Genomic DNA, 17,274 nt, shown 5'->3' with positions numbered 1-17,274 from the left:
TATGCGCATATCTGCATGTGTGGGTGTATGCCTGTAAATGGGCACGCATGAGGTTTAGGCATGTATGAGTGTGCATGTATGTTCAAACCTGTAGTATGGAGGTATGTGTGTGCATGAGTATAGACACAGGAGCAGGACTATATGTGGTACATGTATGTGCATGTCTATATGTGTTGCATGTGTGTATGTGCATGACTACATGTGTGTGACACGTGCATGTACTTATCTATATGGTGAGTGTACATGTGTACGTGTGTAAGAGTATGTGTGTGCATGTCTGCATGTGTGTGGGGTGTGTGTGTGCATGTCTGAATGTTTTTGAGCGTGTAGTGTATATACACATATGTAAGGTGTGTATACGTGACTGTGAGCATGTATATGTATGCATGCCTGCATGTGCGTTGACTGTAAGCCTGTGTATGTATACGTGTGTGTTGCATGTGTCCTTATACGTGTCCATATATACATTTGTGGGCGTGGGCGTGTCTGCATGTGTGTGGTATGTGGGCCACATTTAAGCAGCAGGGCCGTGGCCTCATTAGACCCCAGGCCCTGTGAGTCACCTCCCCGCGGGTAATTAATTCAGGGAGCCCCCCAGACGAAGAGATAGGATCTCGCCAGATCCATCGGTGATTGCACCTCCAGGTGGCTGGACACGTTCCGAGTGTGACTCCCGGGTTTGCGAGGTGACGCCAGTGGTGTGGTTGCTAATGAGGCGGCTGGCGACCGGTCTCAACCTGCATCTCTGCCCGTAAAAGATGAAAAGCAGAGATGCTGAGAGAGGCATTGCGCCCTATGCCCCGCATCCCTGTGTGCTGCATCTGAGGTCTAGGCGCTCCTGGTCCCCGTCACCAGGAACGAGCCTCGTGCACGCAGACCTCAGGCCTCCTGCAGGACAAGACAGCTGTGGGCTGTAAGGCAGAGTGACCGCCCCCACCCGGTGTATACGGCCCACGTGACAGATTCAGATCATAGCTGACACTGTGCAGTGGTTCTCAGGGAAGAAATGCACATGGAGGCGGGACGCCTGCAGCCCTGGGAGAAAACGCCCTGCGTGTCCACAGCGCGCTGAATCAGGAAACTTCTCCTGAGCACATGGACCGCAAAACACGCTTTTGAAATTCGTTAAGCGCCTTCCAAGCGAGCTGTACGTAGGATACAAGACTGTACGTAAGGACGTAAGGACCCAAGCAGCATGGAAGCCAACGATGCTTGCTGCGTATGCGCGGAGCACCTGCCAGCCTGAAGGGGGAGCGTCATATTGAGCTTCGTCTCCGCCCTGGCTAGCAGGAGCAAGGGTCTACTGGACAGGGTAGACTTCCGGACAGGACCTCTGCTTGGCATCAGACCTGGGCAGGGTGAGCTCTAAGGGCAGGGTGGGAAGAGTCAGCAAGCCCTGTGCACCTGCAGTCCAAGAGCCAGGTAGTCTGGGGGTTAACACGGCCAGGAAATATCTCCAAATGCTAGAGGCCACAGATGCCTAGCAGGAGCCGGGGATATTTGCTTGTATAATTTCATTTATTATTGTTGTGGTGATGATGATGGTGATGATGATGATGATGATGATGATGATGGTGGTGGTGGTGGTGGTGATGGTGATGATGATGATGATGGTGGTGGTGGTGGTGGTTTTATTGAGACAGGATATCATTCTGGGCCCAGGCTAGCCTCAACCTGACAGCAATCCTCCTGCCTCAGTCTCTCAGACTGGACTTACAGGCATGAGCTACCCACATACAGCTAGAAGCGATTTTTAAAACCTATCTGGGGGAAATAACGTTATCGATATGTCGTTATTTTTATGAGTAGTTCTTCAGACAAAATATTTGGCATTCGAAATTCACCGGGAACTCAAGGACACGTAAACCACCCAAATAGAAGCTGGACCAGCGCAGGAAGCAGAACCTCTAAGACTTGGGTGTGGAGCGGTCTGGAGAGCAGCGCGAAAATCAGAGGCGGGAATTCAGAAAGCGTGAAACGTGACATCCTCACACTTCGAATGCGACAGCCGCGGGGTTTGCTCTGCGGGGCTGACACAGCCACGGACTCAGAGACGCGAGGCCGAGTATTCCCCTACAGCAGCGGTTCTCAACCTTCCTAAAGCTGCGACCCTTTACGCAGTTCCTCATGTTGCAGTGACGCCCCCCACCCGAAGCCATGAAATTATTTTTGCCGTTACTTCTTTTTTTTTTTTTTTTCCCGGAGCTGGGGACCAAACCCAGGGCCTTGCGCTCGCTAGGCAAGCGCTCTACCGCTGAGCTAAATCCCCAACCCCTGCCGTTACTTCTTAACTGTAATTTCGCAACTGTTATGAATTGTAATGGAAATGTTCAGAATGTCTGATATGTGACCCCTGTGAAAGGGTCTTGCGCGCACCCAAAGGGGTCTCGGCCCACAGGTTGAGAACCGCTGGTCTAGCAGCCAGTGTGGTTGGATCTCCTCCCCTTGACACTGCCTCTCATCAGGTAGCAGGCAGAGCTCATGGCCTTTTGCTGGGTCTGGGCCCTAACCCTAATACTACCTTGCCTCTTGAGTTCAACTATCTGGCACATAAAGGGGGTGAGGGCAGTAACGTTACAGGTCCAGGACCCGCGTGACCCCTAGCGACTCCCTAGATGTGTTCTGAGGACAGAATCCATCTCTCTGCATTATCCCTACAGCGGGGAATCGGAGGCAAGGACATTTTCCAGAAACGATCTCTGTGTTCCCACAGGTTGAGAACCGTGGTCTCACAGCCCACCCAGCGTAGGGCTTCCTGCTGCACTCCAGATCTTGAGGGAGAACCAAATCCTCAAACAGGTCCTGGGTGCTGCCTGTGCTCCTTGCCCTCCTGCATGACCCTGGCTCTTCTAAAAAAAAAAAAAAAAAAAAAATGCAAGCCTCCCATCCCAGTGTCCTTATCACACCAACGTGGCCTGATCATAGAGCCCGGGTCAGGGTGTGGACGTCTTTGGGGGCCGCTGTTCCGTTTTCTATATAACCACTGTGGCTGGATGGATTTAACAGATCTAAGACGAGACCAACAAAAGGAAGTAGTTCTCATGGAGAGACGGTGAGAACTGAACAGGTGTGTCCAGAAAGATTGAGGGGTGAGGAAGGAATAGGACGTACATGAGGAAGGGAGGTGACCCCAGAGGGCACAGTCAGGGAGTCCTGGAGGGAGAGGGACAGAGAAACAAAGAAAGTATTAGAGGGCCTATCTCCTGGGCCTGTCCTCAAACTGTCTGGAAGTATCTAGATGCAAGCTCAAGACCAACAAGGACAAGTTGAGGAGATCAACAGAAACACACGGCCAATCAGCACAGGGGACCACAGAACCTCCATGAAGGGAGGTGTTACTGCTGGGAAGACAGCAGCTGTGGCCCTTAGGAGTCCCAAGGGCCCAGTATAGCCACAAGTGCAGCTCTTTTGGTCTCAGCAAAAGACCGGCCAACTCCCAGTGCCCACTGTGCATGCCCTTGGGCACCCTTCACAGATTATCACAAAGGGACCCTAAGTCTTGCACCAGAAGGCCCTTCGTACCCCCAGTCATCCAAAGTGGGTGTGATGGTTTTATAAGCTCGGCCCAGGGAGTGGCATTATTAGAAGGTGTGGCCTTGGGTTGGGGATTTAGCTCAGTGGTAGAGCGCTTGCCTAGCAAGTGCAAGGCCCTGAGTTCAGTCCCCAGCTCCGAAAAAAAGAAAAAAGAGAAAAAAAAAAGAAGGTGTGGCCTTGTTGGACTGGGCGTAGCCTTGTTGGAGAAGGTGTGGTCTTGCTGGAGTAGGCGTGGCCTTGTTGGAGTAGGTGTGTCACTGTGGGTGTGGGCTTTAAGACCCTCATCCTAGCCACCTGGAAGTCAGTCTGCTAGCAGCCTTCAGATGAAGATGTAGAACTCTCAGCTCCTCCTGCACCATGCCTGCCTGGATGCTGCCATGTTCCCACCTTGAGGATACTGGACTGAACCTCTGAACCCGTAAACCAGCCCCAATCAAATGTCGTCCTTATGAGTTGCCTTGGTCATGGTGTCTGTTCACAGCAGTAAAACCCTAACTAAGACAGTGGGCCATTTCTGCACCAGGTTGAGCCTACTCTTCACAGAGTGAGTAGTGGGCAGAAAAACAGAAGGAAAAGAGTGATCGTGTGTTCGAGGACCATCTGGATCAGGAACAGACGCTGGCCAGGCGGGAGCAGGACAGTAGTACAGCGCTTGCCTAACGTGTTCAAGACCGGTGGTTCAGTGGTCAGTGCCCCGAGTGGATCCTGAAGAAGACCTGGAGAGGCTTGAAAGAGACAAGGGAATGGGGCCATCAAGTATTTGAAAGGGAGAGAGGACCTGTGAAAAGATGTCCTGGGGACATCAATGAGAAATTTGGAAGACCCTCCCATTAATCAAAATTCAGATTATGTTGAAGTTTTTTAATGCACTGAAGAAGCAGTAGAGGAGGATGGTTCTGGAAGACCACTGACCAGAACACTTGAATCCGGATCTTTTCTTCCTCCTGTTATTTGTGTGTTATTGTGTGTGTGTGTGTGTGTGTGTGTTGTTTGCATGTTGTATGTGCGTGACATCACGTGTGTGTAGGTCCATAAGCTCTTACGCAGAAGCCAGGGGAGGTGGTCAGGCGTCCTGGTCTATCTGTCACAGTTCACTTTACTCCCTCGAGTCAGAGGCTCTCCCTAAACCTGGAGGCGAGGCTGATTGGTGGCCAGCCAGCCCCAGCAAGCCTCTTCCCTACACAGTGCTGGCCGCACAGCCACAGTCAGCCTTTTACAGGAGTACCGAGGATTTGAACTCAGGTCCTCAGGCTTATGCAAAAAGCACATAGGGACTATCTCCCCAGCTCCTAATCTTGATTCTTTCTGATTTTTCCAAAATGATCACTGTCTTAGGGTTTCTATTGATGCAATGAATGAAAAACACCAGGACTGAGAAGCAAGTTGGAAGGAAAGAGTTTACACTCCCACATGGCTGTTCATCACCAAGGGAAGTCAGGACAGGAACTCACACAGGGCGGGAACCTGGAGGCAGGAGCTGATGCAGAGGCCATGGAGGGGTGCTGCTTACTCAATTGCTTCCCCTGGCTTCCTCAGCTTGCTTTCTTATAGAACCCAGGACCACCAGCCCAGGGATGGTCCTACTTGTGATGGGCTGAGCTGACCCCTATCAGTCACTAATCGAGAAAATGCCTTACAGCTGGGTCTCATGGAGACATTTCCCCAACTGAAGCTCCTTCCTCTCTGATGACTCTAGCTTGTGTCAAGTTGACACAAAACCAGCCAGGACAGTTGCAAACTGATGTTTGCACTGTTTGAGTAAGTTACTTCGCTTTTTTCCTTAATGGCCTCTCCTACGGTCCAGGTGAGAGCAAACTGGGCTGGGGGGTCAGCAAGACTCAATGGAACACGGGGACACATGCTCAGATAGTATGGGTACCCCCAGATCTGAAGGTGTGCCCGGACTACCAGCATGAGGAGTTAGAGGTCCATCGAAGCAACAACCCAACAGGGTGTGGGGTGCAGACGCCCTGGGGAAAGACATGAGGAAGATGAGGGAAGATGATGTCCCAAGAGAGGGACATCAAAACAGAGTCCCAAGGGTGATCCACACCTAACAGGCAACCAAGGAAGAGACAACACAAGGAAGAGTCACAGGTCTCTGGACGGGAACAGGGCTGGTGGGGGACTGGACATGACCCGAAAACCTCTGTCCTACTAAGCAGGAGCAAGAGTCACCCACCTCTCTCAGGTCCTCCAAACACCACCGGCAGGTAGCTGACCGAAACACCATGGCCTTGGGCAGCCTCCGGGTGATTGCTGTGGTCTGACAGGTAGCACCCACACACCGAGTATACAGCCATTTGGGTTGGCAGCATAGACAGCCGGTCACAGAGACGAACCATCAGGGAACCGCTCTCTTCAGATGTGCTGACCCCAGTTTCGGACACCAAGGACAGCTGGCCGCAGCCGGCTAACAGAGTAACCTCCTCCCGTTTAACATGCACTGAACCAGACCATGCGAGCCCACGAGGATGACAGTGTCCCCTGATGTACAGCACAGGGACCTCATGGCTCCCCTGAGGGACATTCACCTGGTAGCCAGACATGTGTGGGCTGGTAGATCACAGGTGATTCATATGGCTAATTTATTTATGACAATCAGGCTAAATTTAGGTTAATTACTTTTTAATCATTGTCTCGAGGGTACGTGAAAATACTTGAAGCTTGCCCGCGAACATGGAGCTGCTGGGTAAGCGAAACGCTATCTGATCGACCGGCTGCCAACCCTTCTGGGAGAGGCCTGGGGAAGGGCGGCTGGGGGCTGGAGATTGTGAGCTTGCTGTAGGGGCCCAGCAGGAGAGACTTGTCTGCCACAAGCCCGTGGTCTGCAAACTGTTGTGTGGCCTGCTGTCCTGTGTTGGTCACTCAGGTTGGGCCCTGTGGCAGCTCCTTCTTTTTTTTTTTTTTTTTTTCGAGCTGGGGACCGAACCTAGGGCCTTGTGCTTGCTAGGCAAGCGCTCTACCACTGAGCTAAATCAACCCGTGGCAGCTCCTTCTTAATCTCCCAACATTGCCCTGTTCTTTCTCCCATAACAGTACAGCGAACTTTCAAGAAGGTAAAACTGGAAATCTGGGTGGCGGGGCACTCCCCAACCCTGCCCTTGGAACTCTATCTTCCTTCCAGAAGTTATCTCCTCCCTTCACCAGAAGACTACCTGCTCCTCTGCTAAGATCCAGACTCCCCTGTGTTATCTAGCCTGGCGTCCCCCTCCAGGATAACCTATTCATTTGGTCGCCATATTGCTGGCAGGGTACCCAGCTAAGGCAGGCAGACCCTCCTTCTGAATGTTTCTGTGACATCAGCCCTCCTGCCCTGGGACCTCTCTCTCCCCTTATGTACAACAGTAGTCAGTGTTCAACCAAAAACCCCCACACTGCTCTAAGGGACTGTGGCTCCTGGTGGGCTTGTCGCCACAGACGGTGCACACCCAATTGATATCCTCAGGTTCCGATCAGTCACAGAGACCCCTATTCTCCAGATCCAGACTGAGTGGTAAGTCTATGTATACAAAGGGTCCAAACCCCGATGTGGCACCCAGAGCAGAGAGAGCTGGAGATCTGGGTCTGGGTACCCAGCTGTCTGCAAAGGTGAAGACCCAAAGTCAGATGGAGCAGGGTTTGTTTACACATCTTCTTACAGCTCCATCTTGCCATCATAGGCAGGTAGAGTGTCCCCCACCCTCCACCCCCATCCATGACAAGCTGAGGGAGGAACATCATCAGCTCAATGCCGCCAAGCAAGGTCTGCAGGGTCACATCTGCAAAGGCCAGGGTCTGACTTTGGCTGTGTTTTCACAATATAAAACACGGTATATGTTGGTTTCACGAGGGGGATCCGTGCAGAACACAAATGTCGGTCACTCCTGGGTTGTACCGTAGGTCCTGGAACTCAATATCTGGATGCACACAGGCTTGTGTCATCCAGAGTGCCACAGCTGTAAGAATTCAAGGGAAAACACAAGGACTGTGGCTCCCTGCTTTTAGGGAGAGTCCCACAGCCGACCTTCAGGCAGGGAAGGTAAACAGGGCCCTACACTTAGAGTCACAAACAGTTGAAGCCCCTGTACAGAGAAGCCTCAGCTCCTCAGAGATAGGAGCCCAGGTCCCAGCTTAGAGCTGTCTGCACTCACCCCATTTAAGAATGTGAGAAATGGTGGGGAGAAGCTGCCTTGAGTGCATACAAGGAACAAACAGACATGGGGTCCCTGGCTGGGCCAGCACAAAGACTCCTACAGGCACCGGCCGAGGATGCATATGGAAGAGGTGAAGACAGCCTCTTAGGAGGGATCTCGGTGGATCCGTCTGGGCAAACCCCAGTTGGGTCCTGATAGGATTGGTCGGGATGGAAACTCCAGCTACAAAGGCCTGGGAAGCACCAATGGCCTTTCTCAGCTCTAACCTGAGAGCCCGAAACCAGATTCAGGATGACCACCTCAACTCTTGATACCCAGCTGCATGAAAACCAGGCAGGCATAAGGGTTTTTTGTTTTTTGCTTTTTGTTTTTTTAACATTTATTTATTTTATGTATATGAGTACACTGTCACTGTCTTCAGACATTGGATCCCGTGACAGACGGTTGCAAGCCACAGCATGGTTGCTGGGAATTGAACTCAGGGCCTCTGGAAGAGCAGTCAGTGCTCTAACCACTGAGCCATCTCTCCAGCCCCAGACACAAGTTTAATGTACAATAAAGAACTGCTCGGGTTTGGGGATTTAGCTCAGTGGTAGAGCGCTCAGGGCTAGCAAGCGCAAGGTCCTGGGTTCGGTCCCCAGCTCCGGGGGAAAAAAAAAACCAAAAAACTGCTCAGTCTGAGGCAAGAGTGGAAACCCTCCCCATCCCCAGAGGGGTCGACAAAGATAAGAGCCAATCCCAAGATGGCCCTGATTAGATTTGTCAAAGATGCTGATGCAGGAATCGTAACAGGATAAAGGAAGAGAAATACAAGGATCAAATATAAACAAGGGAAACAGTGATGGATCTCAGCCGGAGGCGTCGCTGGGTGACGGTGTTTACTCCCGGCACAAAGCCCCAGATTCAACACTCAGCGTGAAAGAAGAAGAAGAAAACAGAAACAGACAGACGCATCAGATAATCATGACCATGTGGATCCCAACCACGGATCAATGCCACCTGCGGTGCCTGGCTCACCAACTCTGTTCCCCCTGAAAACTAGTCGGTAGAAACTGATGTATCTGAAGGAGAGAGGGAAGAAAAGTAAAGACACCTGAGGACGGTTATCTGCTGCAATTCGCGAGCAGCTGCGTGTCCTGGACAGAGAAGAATGAGAGGATCAGAAGGAGAAGGCATCGCAACCAAACCACAGCAGCCCCGTGATTAGCACAGGGACACCACGGGAGTCATTGTCAAACTGCAGAGAACCGAGGAGAGAAAAATCCTAAGAGCAAACCCAGACCTGTCTAGCTCTGTGCAAAGAGACAGAAACCAGCTTCTATTTAAAAACCAAAAAACCAAAAACTATCCAGAACCCTGCGGTCTGGGGAAGATACTCTGAAGGCATTTACTTGTAGAAGGGAAGGTGCTGAGAGTCTTTCTGCCCTGTGAGACACGCTGAGGGTCCCTCCAGGTTACAGAAGGATGGAAGTCGGGTGGGTGGCTTGCCTTAGCGTTTACTATCTGCTTAAAGCAAGAGAAACCACACCTGTGGCGGTTTGAATGAGAATGGCCCCCAGAGGTTCATATATTGAATGCTTAGTTCCCTTTTGGTGGAACTGTGCAGGAAGGATTAGGAGGTGTGGCCTCGTTGCAAGTGTGTCACTAGGGAGTGGGCTTTGAGGTTTCAAAAGTCCACACCAGGCCCGGTCCAAATCTTTTTTGCCTGTGATTAGGACGTAATTTCTCAGCCATTGCCCCAGCGCCATGCCTTCCTGCCACGGTGTTCCTAGACTGACCCTTTAAAACTATAAGCAAGCCCACACCTCCCCTGCTAAATGCTTTCTTTTATAAGTTGCCTTGGTCATGGTGTCTCTTCACAACAATTGAACAGTAATGACAGTAACTGTAAGACAGTAGAGTTCAGTCTACAAAAAGAACAGGGGACAGGAAGAGGGAATGGAATGTGGGGCTCGTTACATTCTTAAACGGTGGTAAGGGAGATGAGAGGGAGGGAAACCTCATGTAGGATACAGACAGGAACAAGGCCATGTGACCCGTTAGATCGATAGCCACCACAACAGAACATGAAGGAACTCCTGGGTCGTCATTTGTACTCAGCCCACTGCTCAGAAGGGTCCTGTGACATCTAAAACTGTGTCTGGCTGGGCATACCCCAGCCCTATTAGCCAATGATGTAATGAGCCATTGCAGATGCCCATCCGGGTGCCAGCCAGTCTGATGGAACAGTTATGGGAGGAATACGTTGCCATCCAGACTCCAGCATGGCTAGAACTGGAAAGCCAGAAATGCAAGTCGGTGTCATAGCTAGGGTCTTACTGCTGTGAACAGACACCATGACCAAGGCAACTCTCATAAGGACAACATTTCATTGGGGCTGGCTTACAGGTTCAGAGGTTCAGTCCATTATCATCAAGGTGGGAAGCAAGGCAGCATCCAGGCAGGCATGGTGCAGGAGGAGCTGAGAGTCCTACATCTTCATCTGAAGGCTGCTAGGAGAAGACTAACTTCCAGGCAGCTAGGAGGAGGGTCTTAAAGCCCCACCCACAGTGACACACCCACTCCAACAAGGACACACCCACTCCAACAAGGCCACACCCACTCCAACAAGGACACACCCACTCCAACAAGGCCACACCCACTCCAACAAGGACACACCTACTCCAACAAGGACACACCCACTCCAACAAGGACACACCCACTCCAACAAGGTTCTGTCCCCTAATAGTGCCATTCCCTGAGCCAAGCATATTCAAAATATCGTAGTCAAGGACAGAGAAAAGCCCTATGACCTGACAAAACAGGGAGATGAGCCTTCTCAGGCAGCATTAGATTTGTGCTTAAAACATAATCTGGGGCCATTTTCATGGCTGACGACTCTTAGGGACAGCCGGCCTGACCCACTAAGGGTCTCCCGAGGTTGCCAGGTTTTCTTCAGCACCAAGCAGCAGCCTGAAGAGCAAGGGTTTCAGAGAAGAGGAAATGAAACTCAAGGCAACAGGTCCCTCCGCAGGGACCGGTGAGCATCCACACCTGGTTCTCTGAGTAAGGCACAGAGCAGTGAAATGCATTCTGCAGCCCAGCACCAGAGGCACACGACTGTGGAGCCAGGTTTGCACATGCGTACATGTGCAGGTGTGTGCAGGTGTGTTCCAGGGTGTGCCAATGCGTGCAACTGTGTGCTGGCGTGGGCCAGTGTGTGCTAGTATCTGCAGGTGTGTGCAGGTATGTGCCATTATGTGCAGGTGTGTGCCAGTGTGTGCAGGCACGTGTCAGTGTGTGCCAGTATGGGCAGGTGTGTGTCAGTGTGTGCCAGTGTGTGCAGGTGTGTGCCAGTGTGTGCAGGTGTGTGCCAGTGTGTACAGGTATGTGCAGTGTGTACCAGTGTGTGCAGGTGTGTGCCAGTGTGTGCCAACGTGTACAACTGTGTGCTGGTGCATGCCAGTGTATGCTAGTATGTGCAGGTGTGTGCAGGTATGTGCCAGTATATGCAGGTGTGTGCCAGTGTGTGCAGGTGTGTACCAGTGTGTGCAGGTGTGTTCCAGTGTGTGCAGGCATGTTCCAGTGTGTGCCAATGTGTACAACTGTGTGCTGGTGTGTGTCAGTGTGTGCCAGTGTGTGCAGGTGTGTGCCGGTGTGTGCCAGTGTGTGCAGGTGTGTGCCAGTGTGTGCAGGTATGTGCCAGTGTGTGCAGGTGTGTGCCAGCATGTGCAGGTGTGTGTCAATGTGTGCCAGTGTGTGCCATTATGTGCAGGTGTGTGTCAGTGTGTGCAAGCGTGTGTCAGTATGTGCCAGTGTGCGCAGGTGTGTTCCAGTGTGTGCCAACATGTACACCTGTGTGCTGGTGCATGCCACTGTGTGCTAGTATGTACAGGTGTGTGCAGGTATGTGCCAGTATGTGCAGGTGTGTGTCAGTGTGTGCTAGTGTGTGCAGGAGTGTGTCAGTGTATGCCAGTATATGCAGGCATGTGCAGGTATGTACCAGTATGTGCAGGTGTGTGCAGGTGTGTGTCAGTGTTTGTAGGTATGTTCTATTGTATACAGGTATGTGCTATTGTGTACAGGTGTGTGCGAGTGTGTGCAGGTGTGTGCCAATGTGTACAACTGTGTGCTGGTGTGTGCAAGTGTGTGCCAGTGTGTGCTAGTATGTGCAAGTGTTTGCAGATGTGTGCCAGTGTGTGCAGGTATGTGCCAGTGTGTCCAAATGTGTGCCAGTGTGTGTAGGCACGTGCCACTGTGTTTGTACATGTGGGTATGAAGTATGAGAATGTGTGGTGACTTGTGTATGTGTGGCAGTCTACATGTGGGCTTGGTGTGTATACCACATTACAGACACTGAGTGTGAACATGTGGAATGCACGTCCTACCATATAGTCAGAGGAAGGTGTGACCACATGCAGGTACATGAGCATGCATGTGTGTTTGGGCTGGCATGCGGTCATGCAATGATATTAAGTATTCTAATGTGTGGAATGTGTCTGACTTAGGGTTTCACTGCTGTGAAGGGACACCATGACCAAGGCAATGCTTATAAGGACAACATTTCATTGGGGCTGGCCTACAGGTTCTGAGGTTCAGTCCATTATCATCAGGGTGGGAGCATAGCAGCATCCAGGCAGACATGGTGCAGGAGGAGCTGAGAGTTCTACGTCTTGATCCAAAGGCAGCCAAGAGGAGGCTCTGGTTCAACACTGGGCAGAGATTAGGCATAGGAGACCTCAAAGCCACCCCCACAGTGACACACTCCCTCCAACAAGGCCACACCTCCTAATAGTGCCACTCCCTGTGGGCCGAGCATTCAAACAGACGAATCTATGAAAGCCAAACCTATTATTTTTAATTTAATTTTTTTAACTTATTCACTTTATAGTCCACTCACTGCCTCCCCATAGTCATCCCCTCCCACACTCCTTTCCCCCTTCCCCTCCCCCTCCCCCTCCCGCTCCCCTTCTCTTCTGAGAGGGTGGGATCCCTCTGGGTATCCTCCCAACACTGACACTCTATGTCTCTGCGAGGCTAGGTGCTTCCTCTCCCACTGAGGCCAGACAAGGCAGCCCAACTATCAGAACATATCCCGAGCATACAGGCAACAGCTTTTGGGGTAGCCCCGCTCCGGTTGTTCAGGACCCACATGAAGGCCAAGCTGCACGCGTTACATATGTGCAGGGAGGCCTAGGGTCCCATCTATGTATGTTCTTTTTGGTTGGTGGATCAGACTTGCCCAAGCAGGGACGCTGAATCTCAGTTAGAAGGAGAATAAAATAGTCATAAGAGGCAGATGGAGGGAGGGGGCTGGGAGGGAGAGGGGATAGGAAGGGGACTGGGGTGGGGGGTTCAGGATCAGGTGTGGGGAGGGCCAGGAGAGATGGCTAGATGGCCATGAGAACGAATAGAAATCTGCAACGGAAGGGACCAAACCTATTTAAACACCACAGTGACTGCGTTGTTTGTGAGTATGGAAATCCAGATAGCCTGGAAAAGTGAGGGGGTAAAAGCCACATCACAGGTGTTCCTAGACCACGCCTTGTCCCCAAAGCACCTGAGTCTCAAGTAACTCCCACGGCTGGCTCTCGCTGAAGCAATGGGACAGGTGACCCTGGGCTAGCACAGATGAGGCCTGGTAAAAGGCTCTATGCCCTGGAGGTGACTTGGCTACACCTGGCCCCTGCCCAGAAATCAGCAGGTCCCACCCTTCCCTGGGGCAACAGACACCACCCAGCATGGGGCAGGGCAGCCTTGGGATGAGGTTAGTTGAGATACATACAGAACTGGGGACTGGATCGGGGCGTGGGGGCGTCGAAACAGTAAGAAAAGGACAGCCCAAGCTGACTTTAGACTTCTGACTGAAATTCCAGTGTCCTCCTTAACCAGGCCTTGGCAGCCACCTTTAGGTTCCGGTCCCTCACCGAGCTTCAGATCTAAGCAAAAGCCCACTTACAGGGACTGTCACAGAGGGGCCACAATCCATGGGAGTGGGCAGGGGTCAGGGAGGAGCGCCTACAGCCATAAAGGCAGAAGCTCGCAAAGCCAGTCTGTACAGCACTGGGGGGGCTAGTTCCAAGACACAGAGAGGACAGGCACCTCACCAGGCCCTGAGGGTTTTGTATGCAAGTTCAGTGCTGAGCTATGAAAGCCACATCTGTCAAGGCCCAATCCTCACTGTGGTTGGGGCTGTGTCAGAACCGCATCCCAGCAGCCCTTGTGGGAGGAAGGGGCCACATGCTCCCACAGTGGGTTCTGCATGTGCCATGCAGGACAGGGTAAAGGGAGGATGCACCTGCCTGGGGACCTGCTGGCCCCGTTCAACCATATCTCTGCCATCTTCCCTTGGAGCCCCAGAGTCCCATACTGAGGGTGAGGATGACCCTGCTGCTCCCCTGATCCCCCACCTCCAGGACATGCAGCTGGGTAACCCCAGGCCTGTGAGGAAGACACAGGAGCCAGAGCAAGCTGCCCAAAACAGGCTCTTTCCTGGGACATTCTACGGGCATCCCTACAGCTCACGTCTACATACGCAGTGGCGGCTTGCACACGCACTCGCACACCACACTTGGGTCCTCGGTGCTCAAAGCATCCACATCGATGCTCGGCAAGGAGAGGGAGCCTGGGCTGGGGCAGGAAGGGCCAGTGGGGCATCCGGGATCGTGCAGCAGCCTTATTTCTGCCAGCTGGGAACCAGTCCAAGAGGGAGAAGCCATGAGAACCCAGAGTCGGCTCCGTCAGAGCTGCAGCTTTTCATGTGGTTCCAACTCGCTAGGGCGATCCGGGATTTCAAAGCTGTACCAGCAAAGGATGGCCTTGCATGTCTCTGCCTCCACCTGAGCCAGCGCCTGTCAGGTCCTCTGCCAGAAAGCTAAAGGCACAGGCACACGCACAACTTGAAAGGAGCTGCCACTACCCAGCTTCTCCATACCAGCCCTGAGCAAGACAGGAGTCCTGGAGCCACAGAGAATGCCGTTCTACACCTAGCTGGGCTGCGCCCATCTAGGTTATCCCGGGATAGAAGCTCCACGGGCCCCGCCCCTGAGGCCGCAGGGGGATACACAGGAACCTCGCTGTTGACTGTTTCCAACGAGCTTCAGGTGGCCCTGGGGATGGAACGCCATGACATCCCCTTGCCACCCTGAAGACATACACAGTCCCACTGCCACTCAGGATGTTTGGAGGCTAAGACAGTGGAAGACTCGGGCCCAGACTGGTTAAAACAAAGGCCCAGAGAGGCTGCTGAGCTAGCCTCAGCCATCCACCAGCTAGAGCACCAGGCCAAGTGCCAGAGGCTACCCCAACCACCTTGCACTGGGCCAGCAGCATGGGGTAGCTAACTGAAAAGCAGGGGACCCCAACAAGAGACCATCCCTTGGCCTGTACCCATCAGAGGCAGAGCACAAGGTGCCCTTCTCTTCTCTGAAGCCCTCCTTGTGACCATAAGCAAGTCCCGCGTGCTCTCCCATCCGAGCAAGTGGTTGTGGGACTGTCTGAAAGTGTCCAAATCTGTGGTGTCCTGCAATAGGGACACAGGCCCCAAACCACTGTCCTTACTTAGCCACCTCAGAGGGGCTTCGAGCTTCAGGCAGGCCCCCTCTACAACCTGCCTTGCCTGAACCCAGTGCAAACTGAGCAGTGGAGGCTAGGGCCACCCAATACCACGTCTGTACCACCCTTTGCTTGGAGTGTGCCAGCTTGTCGGGCATGTCAGTAGTCAGACACAGCAGGCCCATCCCCCACCTGTCTGGTTGCGGCCATCGTCCCTCCTACCCTCTAACAGGGATGCTCCCTTTCCAGGGACCCTGGCCCTCAGATGGTGACACTCCTCCACCTCCCACTGTCACGGAGCCTGAGCAGAGATGAGGACTGTACCCTCGCCACTCTTGGACACCCCTTCGGTAGCCAGGTAGACCTATCAGCCATTGCTCAGTGGCTATCCACGCAGCGCAAAGCTCCCAGCTAGAGGCTAAGGAAGCTAAAGGATAGGAGTGAGGGCCCACAGCAGAACCCCAGGGTCCTCCTGTTTTAGTCTTTACCCCAACTCTGTTCCTGAATCAATGACCCACGTGCCACATCTATTTCCACAGTTCACAGAGTGGGAAACCTGATGATCCACAGCAGAAGGCATCATGGCCACCAAGATGAGGAGGCAGGAATGAGGTGGACAGGTGAGCAGGCCCTTTTCTACCCGGTGACAGTTAGCTGGGAAAACAGGACCCGACGGGAAGAGAAAGGTCCCAGAATCAAGCATCAGACCCTCCGAAGAACAGCCTTCCCCAGGCTGCTAGGAGGGAGGGGGCAGCCTCGAATTCCTAGAAACAGAAGGGAGGTAGCAGAAGCTGGTGGCCTCCATTGCAGACGCATGGGAGGCCAACCTTTGCCAACAGCAGGTGGGGACAGAAGGTGCTGAGGCTGGGCTCAGGGGCCTAGTAGGAGCAGTGGGGACTGCTCTGTGTGGGGAACAAGGGAAGGATCATGCAGTGTGAACAACACAGAAGCAGCTGGCCTGGGTAGGAGCAGCCTGGGTAGCATCGTTAAGTGCCAAGCATGTGGGAAATGAACAAAGGAGTAAGACATGACCTTCAAAAGGGGACACATTTCCTTAGTGCTCAATATAGAGCTTGTGTCAAACGGGGTAAACCTGCAGGCTTTCCTTCCTCTTAACATACGCTGGTCCCTGCTGACACGAACGCATAGCCAGCATAAGACAACAGTGGTCTGGGCCGGTGGCTCTCTAGGTTCCTGCCTCTGTAAGGAGGCCCACACTGCGTGAACCCTCCCCAGTGTGGGTCACCGTCTTCGGGTACCTCTGGCCCTATACCACTCAGCCAGAACCAAACCTAAAACCACACCATCAGACAGGGGCTGCGATCCTGCCAGCATAGAGGGCTGTCCTTCTTTAAAAGAAAAAGAAAAGAAAGAAAGGAAGGAAGGAAGGAAGGAAGGAAGGAAGGAAGGAAGGAAGGAAGGAAAAGAAAAAGAAAGAAAAGAAAGAGAAGGAAGAGAAGGAAGAGTCTAGGCCACCAGACCACTTCATTCCAACCATAATTCATGTTACACCCCCCGCCCCACCCCCACCCCATTGTCCCTACAGGACAAGGTTTCCAGAACAGAACCCTCAGCCCTTCTAGGCAGCCTCCAAGGCCTCTGATTGGTGGGTACTCGCATCCGTAGGCCAGCCATGCCCTGTGTGTGAGTAGGCTCTATTTGTCTCATGTTCTAACCAAGTCACAATAAGCACTCACTCCTCCACGGGTATCAATCTGGAACAAGGCCTGGCTGCCGGTGGTGCCCTTACCCGAGAACTGAGTAGAAATAACTGAAGTCACTGGGAGTTATGGGGTGTGTAGGGACTAGGGACACCCCAACCACCTAGGGAATGGCACCTGGAGCCAAAGCCAGGCTCCATCAGTGGTTGGGAGCTACCCCAGTCAGAAAGGGTGCAAGCCTCTACCCACAACAGCGCTGTCCAGGAACCAGAAGAGCAGGGTCTGCTGGAGAACGAGGGCTCATCAAATCCCTTGCTTTTGAGGCAGGTTCAACGATGCCTGCAGCTTTCAAAGGTGACACACGCCTTTGACATCAGTATCTGAAGCAGAGGCAGGAAGATCCAGCTCAC

This window comes from Rattus rattus, chromosome 18 (assembly GCF_011064425.1).
Source record: "Rattus rattus isolate New Zealand chromosome 18, Rrattus_CSIRO_v1, whole genome shotgun sequence".
In the NCBI taxonomy this organism is placed as follows: Eukaryota; Metazoa; Chordata; class Mammalia; order Rodentia; family Muridae; genus Rattus; species Rattus rattus.
The sequence above is the reverse complement of the archived record's forward strand: the minus strand, read 5'-3'. Positions refer to the sequence as shown.